The sequence below is a fragment of the Pseudophryne corroboree genome (assembly GCF_028390025.1).
Source record: "Pseudophryne corroboree isolate aPseCor3 chromosome 3 unlocalized genomic scaffold, aPseCor3.hap2 SUPER_3_unloc_1, whole genome shotgun sequence".
Lineage (NCBI taxonomy): Eukaryota > Metazoa > Chordata > Amphibia > Anura > Myobatrachidae > Pseudophryne > Pseudophryne corroboree.
Window position 1 is genome coordinate 4,434,953 of NW_026967493.1, and position 9,814 is coordinate 4,444,766.

Consider the following 9,814-nt stretch of genomic DNA (forward strand, 5'->3'; position numbering starts at 1 on the left):
TCAAGTTGTTGACCCGGAAGGCCGTTATATCATATTGGACATCGACCTGTACCATACCCAATATACTCTAGTCAACCTATATGCCCCTAATATAAATCCACATGTATATATCCAAGATTTTGGGCACATCCTTCAGGGCAGAACGAACCATTCCCTCATCATAGGGGGTGATTTTAATATGGTAGAAGACCCCTCTTTAGATAAATTGCCTCCAGTGCAAAGACCTTCTAACTTCTATGCCCATCTTTACCATTCCTTTAAATTGGACTTATGCCTGTCAGACCCTTGGCGCCTTTTGAACCCTACAGACAAAACTCATACATACCTCTCAATGGTCCATGGTTCCCTTTCACGTATCGATAGGATCCTTATTTCAGATAATCTACTCAATAATATAGCTCACACGGATATTCATGATATAATGGTGTCAGATCAAGCTCCAGTCTCCATCTCCCTGACTCATCCGCACATGCACCCTCGTAGCCGTATATGGAGATTTCCCCATTACTTAGCACACTCAGACGATTTTAAGACCTACCTGATTGGTCATTGGACTAATTATGTCGATGACAACCTTGAACACTGGGATGACTCTGTTCTTTTCTGGAGTGCCTCTAAGGCGGTTATGAGGGGTCACATAATCAGTTATGTCTCCCAGAAACACAGACACTCTAGGAGAGAATATGAAGCACTTAAGGCTGAAATGCAAACCTCCTTTGTTCAATACACAAATGCACCTTCAGACGATACCAAAAACTCATATAGACAAGCCCGCCAATTACTGGAGACATATCTTGCCACCAAGGCAAAACAATCAATTGACTTTACACGAAACAAATATTACCGCTGGGGTAACAGAGCAGGGAAACTTTTAGCAACAATGTCTAAGCCATTTAGGAAACGCCATGGTATTACTACTTTGAAACATCCCGTTACGGGAGCTTTATTAACTAAATCTTTGGATATAACTGCACAATTCCGCCACTTTTTTTGTAAATGCATTTCGCTCAACCCCTATTAATTTGGCCGACCAGATGACTATCCTTTCGGAATCAGTGCTTCCTAAATTGACGTCTGATCAGAGAGAAGCACTTGCTGGCCCAATAACTATGGATGAAATCAATAAAACCATATCTAACCTTCCTAATGGAAAGTCTCCGGGACCTGATGGTCTGTCGGGCGACTATTACCGAATTTTACAAGCCCACATTGCCCCGACCTTGCTAGAATTATTTAGGTCTATACACGAAAAGGGAGCTCCCTACTCATCTTTCAATTATGCTTTCATGACCCTACTTCCTAAGCCAGACAAGGATCTGAGCTTGTTGACGTCTTACAGACCTATAAGCCTGTTAAATGTCGATTACAAATTGGTGGCCAAAATCATGGCAACGCGCCTCCAGGCTATACTGCCATCAATCCTCTCGGACCATCAAATGGGATTCGTACAGGGACGTCATGCAGTTAGAGCTATTAGGATGGCTATAGCGGCTGTTGTGGCGGCTCAACGCCCGGCACCCACTCAAAATATATTGGTCAGTTTAGACATCCATAGGGCCTTTGACTCTATATTGTGTTAGAAAAAAAGAGGCTTTGATGATAGTTTTGTAAATTTTATAAAATATATCTACCATGATCCGAATACTTCCCTACTGGTAAACGGCCTTTTAAGCCCAAGCTTTACACTAGAAAGAGGCACCCGTCAAGGTTGCCCTTTATGACCCCTCCTCTTCAACATAGCACTGGATCCCTTACTACGCACTCTTCAGCAATGGCACGCCTTTCAGGGTATTAGAGTTGGGTGTAGAGAAATAAAGATCTCTGCATTCGCAGACGATATTTTGTTGTATGTATCCAACCCGGAACACTCCCTAGATCAAATATTACACACAATTAATTTATATGGTTCCATATCCGGCCTGCAACTTAACATGGACAAATCAGTGGCAATGCTCCTTAGGGGTACATTAACTCAACCTCGCTGGGCCTCCCATTTGTCTCTGCAATGGGCCAGAACATTTATCCCTTACTTGGGAATAATTCTACCCCGAAATCCGGTCAATTTATATCAGTTTAATATTAAAAAGGTAATACATACTCTTATGGAAGATGTGAGATGTTGGGAACGCCTGCCACTCTCTTTCCTGGGGCGAGCAGATCTCTTAAAAATGGTAGCAATACCTAGAATATTATACCCATTACAAAACCTTCCAGTACTTTTGACTAGAGCAGATACGGTTCACTTGAACGCTTTAATTAGGAAATTTATATGGAAGGGAGGGCGCGCACGCATAGCCCTACGGAAGTTACATCAACCAAAAACGAATGGCGGCATCAACTTCCCTGATGTCACTGGGTATAATTACTCAGCTCTCTTGCGACATTTAAGAGACTGGCTACAGGGGACATCGATTTATACTGATGTCTCTCTGGAACAGGACACTGCATTAATAGGCTTGTTACATCAACATGATCAGGAAGTGGAGGAACATATCAAATTGAATCCTTTGCTTTGGACAACGCGGAGGCTTTGGCACATCCTGCGTCACAAGGCTGGACTCAATGGTTTCTATTCTTTACATCTGCCCCTGGTCAAAAATCCTCAATTCCTAGACGGCATGGCTGCTCATCCCTTCACCCTATGGAGACTCGCAGGAATAGAGAATATTGGGTCTCTAGTGTCGGGTGGGAAACGCCCTCTCACCTTTACAGAACTGTCCACTAAATATGCCATGGTTAGGCCATATCCTCTGGCCTTCCTGCAGACACTCTTTTATGTTAGCCACGTCCTACAGCATTTTTCTGACAAAGATTGGGATAGCCCCCTAGACGTCCTCTTGAAAAATACAGTCCCCCAACGTAAAGCTATCTCGATCCATTATACATTTCTCAGAGATATTATGGATCATACTAAAGTGTCGGGAGGAGTGTCGGGGTGGTTGTCCCACTTCCCTGAACTAACAGTCCCAGACTTGGAAAAGGCCTTCTGTATTCTCGCAGAACTCTACCTTCTAGCATGTATACTGAGCTATTCTTAAACATATTTCATAATGCATATCTTTCCCCGCTACGTTGATTTCGTATAGGAACCTCCGCGACTCATAACTGTCCCAGGTGTCATCAGGAGGGGGCGGATAACTACCATTGCCTGTGGGCTTGCCCTATTGTAAAATATTTCTGGCACTTAATACGCAGATATGCTGAATTAAAATTGACAAATTATATCCCATTTACCCCGGAGTGGGCAATTTTTGGAATGGTTAATACTATGCTTCGAATAACCCCGGGTAGTAAGAAATTACTACTGGCCATAAGCGCAGCGGGTAAAAATAAGAATTTACTCACCGGTAATTCTATTTCTCGTAGTCCGTAGTGGATGCTGGGTACTCCGTAAGGACCATGGGGAATAGACGGGCCCCGCAGGAGACTGGGCACTCTAAAAGAAAGATTAGGTACTATCTGGTGTGCACTGGCTCCTCCCTCTATGCCCCTCCTCCAGACCTCAGTTAGGGAAACTGTGCCCGGAAGAGCTGACACTACAAGGAAAGGATTTGGAATCCAGGGTAAGACTCATACCAGCCACACCAATCACACCGTACAACTCGTGATAACTATACCCAGTTAACAGTATGAATAACAACTGAGCCTCACTGAACAGATGGCTCATAACAATAACCCTTTAGTTAAGCAATAACTATATACAAGTATTGCAGAAAATCCGCACTTGGGACGGGCTCCCAGCATCCACTACGGACTACGAGAAATAGAATTACCGGTAAGTAAATTCTTATTTTCTCTGACGTCCTAGTGGATGCTGGGTACTCCGTAAGGACCATGGGGATTATACCAAAGCTCCCAAACGGGCGGGAGAGTGCGGATGACTCTGCAGCACCGCATGAGCAAACTCAAGGTCCTCCTCAGCCAGGGTATCAAACTTGTAGAATTTTGCAAACGTGTTTGACCCCGACGAGGTAGCAGCTCGGCAAAGTTGTAATGCCGAGACCCCTTGGGCAGCCGCCCAAGAAGAGCCCCCTTCCTCGTGGAATGGGCTTTTACTGATTTAGGATGCGGCAGTCTAGCCGCAGAATGTGCAAGTTGAATCGTGCTACAGATCCAGCGAGCAATAGTCTGCTTAGAAGCAGGAGCACCCAGCTTGTTGGGTGCATGCAGGATAAACAGCGAGTCAGTATTTCTGACTCTAGCCGTCCTGGAAACATAGATTTACAGGGCCCCGACTACGTCCAGCAACTTGGAATCCTCCAAGTCCTGAGTAGCCGCAGGCACCACAATAGGTTGGTTCAAATGAAACGCTGATACCACCTTAGGGAGAAATTGGGGACGAATCCTCAAATCTGCCCTGTCCATATGGAAGATCAGATAAGGGCTTTTACATGACAAAGCCGCCAATTCTGACACACGCCTAGCCGAAGCCAAGGCCAAAAACATGACCACTTTCCACGTGAGATACTTCAACTCCACGGTCTGAAGTGGCTCAAAACAATGTGATTTTAGGAAATCCAACACTACGTTGAGATCCCAAGGTGCCACTGGAGGCACAAAAGGGGGCTGAATATACAGCACTCCCTTAACAACGTCTGAACTTCAGGCAGCGTCTTTCCTAGCCTTTAACAGCGTAGGAATCACTTCATCTGGAATGCCCTTTTCCGTTAGGATCCGGCGTTCAACCGCCAAGCCTTCAACGCAGCCGCGGTAAGTCTTGGAACAGACAGGGCCCCTGCAGTAGCAGGTCCTGTCTGAGAGACAGAGGCCATGGGTCCTCAGAGATCATTTCTTGTAGTTCTGGGTACCAAGTTCTTCTTGGCCAATCCGGAACTACGAGTATAGTTCTTACTCCTCTCTTACTTACTATCCTCAGTACCTTGGGTATGAGAGGAAGAGGAGGGAACACATAAACCGACTGGTACACCCACGGTGTCACTAGTGAGTCCACAGCTATCGCCTGAGGGTCTCTTGACCTGGCGCAATACTTTTTTAGCTTTTTGTTGAGGCGGGACGCCATCATGTCCACCTGTGGCCGTTCCCAATGGTTCACAATCTGCGTGAAGACTTCTGAATGAAGTCCCCACTCTCCCGGGTGGAGGTCGTGCCTGCTGAGGAAGTCTGCTTCCTAGTTTTCCACACCCGGAATGAACACTGCTGACAGTGTTAGCACGTGATACTCCGCCCATCGGAGAATCCTTGTGGCTACTGCCAACGCCATCCTGCTTCTTGTGCCGCCTTGTCGGTTTACATGGGCGACAGCCGTGATGTCTGACTGAATCAGCACCGGCTGGTTTTGAAGCAGGGATTCTGCTTGACTGAGGGCATTGAAAATGGCCCTTAGGTCCAGAATATTTATGTGTAGGGAAGTCTTCTGACTCGACCGTTGTCCTTGGAAGTTTCTTCCCTGAGTGACTGCTCCCCAACCTCGGAGGCTTGCATCCGTGGTCACCAGAACCCAGTCCTGAATGCCGAATCTGCGGCCCTCGAGATGATGAGCACTCTGCAGCCACCACAGCAGAGACACCCTGGCCCTCGGGGACAGGGTGATCAGCCGATGCATCTGAAGATGCGATCCTCACTTGTCTAACAGGTCCCACTGAAAATTCCTTGCATGGAACCTGCCGAAGGGAATTGCTTCGTAAATAGCTACCATTTTTTCCAGGACTCGCGTGCAATCATGCACTGACACCTGTTTTGGTTTCAGGAGGTCTCTGACCAGAGATGACAACTCCTTGGCCTTCTCCTCCGGGAGAAACACCTTCTTCTGTTCTGTGTCCAGAAACATGCCCAATATCAGCAGACGCGTCGTAGGAACCCGCTGCGACTTTGGGATATTCAGAATCCAGCCGTGCTGTTGTAGCACTTCCTGAGATAGTGCTACTCCGATCAACGACTGCTCCTTGGACCTCGCCTTTATAAGGAGATCGTCCAAGTATGGGATAATTATAACTCCCTTCTTTCGAAGGAGTATCATCATTTTGGCCATTACCTTGGAACACACCCTCGGTGCCATGGACAGACCAAACGGCAACGTCTGGAATTGGTAATGGCAGTTCTGTACCACAACCCTGAGGTACTCCTGGTGAGGTGGGTAAATGGGGACATGAAGGTAAGCATCCATGATGTCCAGTGACACCATAATATCCCCCTCTTCCAGGCTTGCAATAACCGCCCTGAGCGATTCTATTTTGAACTTGAACTTCCTTATATAAGTGTTCAAGGATTTCAATTTTAGAATGGGTCTCACCGAACCGTCTGGTTTCGGTATCACAAACATTGTGGAATAGTAACCTTGTCCCTGTTGAAGGAGAGGAACTTTGATTATCACCTGCTGGAGGTACAGCTTGTGAATTGCCGCCAGTACTACCTCCCTTTCCTTGGGAGTAGCAGGCAAGGCTGATTTGAGGTAACGGCGAGGGGGAGACGTCTCGAACTCTAGCTTGTATCCCTGAGATACCTGTAGAGCCCAGAGATCCACCTGTGAGCGAACCCACTGGTCGCTGAAGTTCCGGAGACGGGCCCCCACCGCACCTGGCTCCACCTGTGAAGCCCCAGCGTCATGCAGGGGAGGATATTTGTTCCTGGAAACTGGCTGTCTGGTGCAGCTTTTTCCCTCTACCCCTGCCTCTGGGCAGAAAGGACGCGCCTCTGACCCGCTTGCCTTTCTGAGGCCGAAAGGACTGTACTTGATAATACGGTGCTTTCTTAGGCTGTGAGGGGACCTGAGGTAAAAAAGTCGACGTCCCAGCTGTTGCTGTGGACACGAGGTCCGAGAGACCGTCCCCAAACAATTCCTCACCCTTATAAGGCAAAACTTCCATGTGCCTTTTAGAATCAGCATCACCTGTCCACTGCCGAGTCCATAATACTCTCCTGGCAGAAATGGACATTGCATTAATTCTAGATGCCAGCTGGCAAATGTCCCTCTGTGCATCTCTCATATATAAGACTACGTCTTTAATATGCTCTATAGTTAGCAAAATAGTATCTCTGTCAAGGGAATCAATGTTATCTGACAGGGAATCAGACCACGCTGCTGCAGCACTACACATCCATGCTGAAGCAATAGCAGGTCTCAGTATAGTACCTGAGTGTGTATACACAGACTTCAGGATAGCCTCCTGCTTTCTATCTGCAGGCTCCTTTAAGGCGGCCGTATCCTGAGACGGCAGTGCCACCTTTTTTGATAAGCGTGTGAGCGCCTTGTCCACCCTAGGGGATGTCTCTCAGCGTAACCTATCCGTTGGCGGGAAAGGGTACGCCATTAGTAACTGTTTAGAAATCACTAGTTTCTTATCTGGGGAACACCACGCATCTTCACACAATTTATTTAACTCATCAGATGGGGGAAAAGTCACTGGCAGTTTTTTCTCCCCAAACATAATACCCTTTTTTGTGGTAACCGGGTTAATGTCAGAAATGTGCAACACATTTTTCATTGCCGTAATCATACATCGGATGGCCCTTGTGGATTGTACATTTGTCTCATCCTCGTCGACACTGGAGTCAGACTCCGTGTCGACATCTATGTCTGCCATCTGAGGTAGCGGGCGTTTTTGAGCCCCTGATGGCCCTTGAGATGCCTGGGCAGGCGCGGGCTGAGATGCCGGCTGTCCCAAAGCTGCGTCATCTAACCTTTTATGCAAGGAGTTGACACTGTCGGTTAATACCTTCCACATATCCATCCACTCAGGTGTCGGCCCCGCAGGGGGCGACATCACACTTATCGGCACCTGCTCCGCCTCCACGTAAGCGTCCTCATCAAACATGTCGACACAGCCGTACCGACACACAGCACACACACACAGGGAATGCTCTGACTGAGGACAGGACCCCACAAAGTCCTTTGGGGAGACAGAGAGAGAGTATGCCAGCACACACCACAGCGCTATATAATCAGGGATTTACACTAACACAAAGTGATTTTTCCCTATAGCTGCTTTACATATACAGTTTTGCGCCTAAATTTAGTGCCCCCCTCTCTTTTTTACCCTTTGAGCCTGGAAACTGCAGGGGAGAGCCTGGGGAGCTGTCTTCCAGCGGAGCTGTGAAGAGGAAATGGCGCCAGTGTGCTGAGGGAGATAGCCCCGCCCCCTTCTCGGCGGACTTCTCCCGCTCTTATATTTATATTATGGCGGGGGATTTTTGCACATATATAGTTTTTTAGACTATATTATGTGCTGTTTGCCAATGTAAGGTACTCTAATTGCAGCCTAGGGCGCCCCCCCCCAGCGCCCTGCACCCATCAGTGACCGGAGTATGTGGTGTGCATAGGGAGCAATGGCGCACAGCTGCAGTGCTGTGCGCTACCTTAATGAAGACCGGAGTCTTCAGCCGCCGATTTCCAGGATGTCTTCTTGCTTCTGGCTCTGCAAGGGGGACGGCGGGGCGGCTCCGGGACCGGACGACCGAGGCTGGGCCTGTGTTCGATCCCTCTGGAGCTAATGGTGTCCAGTAGCCTAGAAGCCCAAGCTAGCTGCAAGCAGGTAGGTTCGCTTCTCTCCCCTAAGTCCCTCGTAGCAGTGAGTCTGTTGCCAGCAGATCTCACTGAAAATAAAAAACCTAACAAATACTTTCTTTACTAGAAGCTCAGGAGAGCCCCTAGTGTGCAACCAGCTCGAGCCGGGCACAGATTCTAACTGAGGTCTGGAGGAGGCGCATAGAGGGAGGAGCCAGTGCACACCAGATAGTACCTAATCTTTCTTTTAGAGTGCCCAGTCTCCTGCGGAGCCCGTCTATTCCCTATGGTCCTTACGGAGAACCCAGCATCCACTAGGACGTCAGAGAAAAAAATAAGAATTTACTCACCGGTAATTCTATTTCTCGTAGTCCGTAGTGGATGCTGGGAACTCCGTAAGGACCATGGGGAATAGCGGGCTCCGAAGGAGGCTGGGCACTCTAGAAAGATCTTAGACTACCTGGTGTGCACTGGCTCCTCCCACTATGACCCTCCTCCAAGCCTCAGTTAGGATACTGTGCCCGGACGAGCGTACACAATAAGGAAGGATTTTGAATCCCGGGTAAGACTCATACCAGCCACACCAATCACACCGTACAACTCGTGATATGAAACCCAGTTAACAGTATGAAACAACAGAGCCTCTCAACAGATGGCTCAACAATAACCCGATTTAGTTAACAGTAACTATGTACAAGTATTGCAGATAAACCGCACTTGGGATGGGCGCCCAGCATCCACTACGGACTACGAGAAATAGAATTACCGGTGAGTAAATTCTTATTTTCTCTGACGTCCTAGTGGATGCTGGGAACTCCGTAAGGACCATGGGGATTATACCAAAGCTCCCAAACGGGCGGGAGAGTGCGGATGACTCTGCAACACCGAATGAGAGAACTCCAGGTCCTCCTCAGCCAGGGTATCAAATTTATAGAATTTTGCAAATGTGTTTGCCCCTGACCAAGTAGCAGCTCGGCAAAGTTGTAAAGCCGAGACCCCTCGGGCAGCCGCCCAAGATGAGCCCACCTTCCTTGTGGAATGGGCATTGACAGATTTTGGCTGTGGCAGGCCTGCCACAGAATGTGCAAGCTGAATTGTATTACAAATCCAACGAGCAATAGTCTGCTTAGAAGCAGGAGCACCCAGCTTGTTGGGTGCACATAGGATAAACAGCGAGTCAGATTTTCTGACTGTAGCCGTTCTGGAAACATATATTTTCAGTGCCCTGACAACGTCTAGCAACTTGGAGTCCTCCAAGTCCCTAGTAGCCGCAGGCACCACAATAGGCTGGTTCAGGTGAAACGCTGACACCACCTTTGGGAGAAACTGGGGACGAGTCCTCAATTCTGCCCT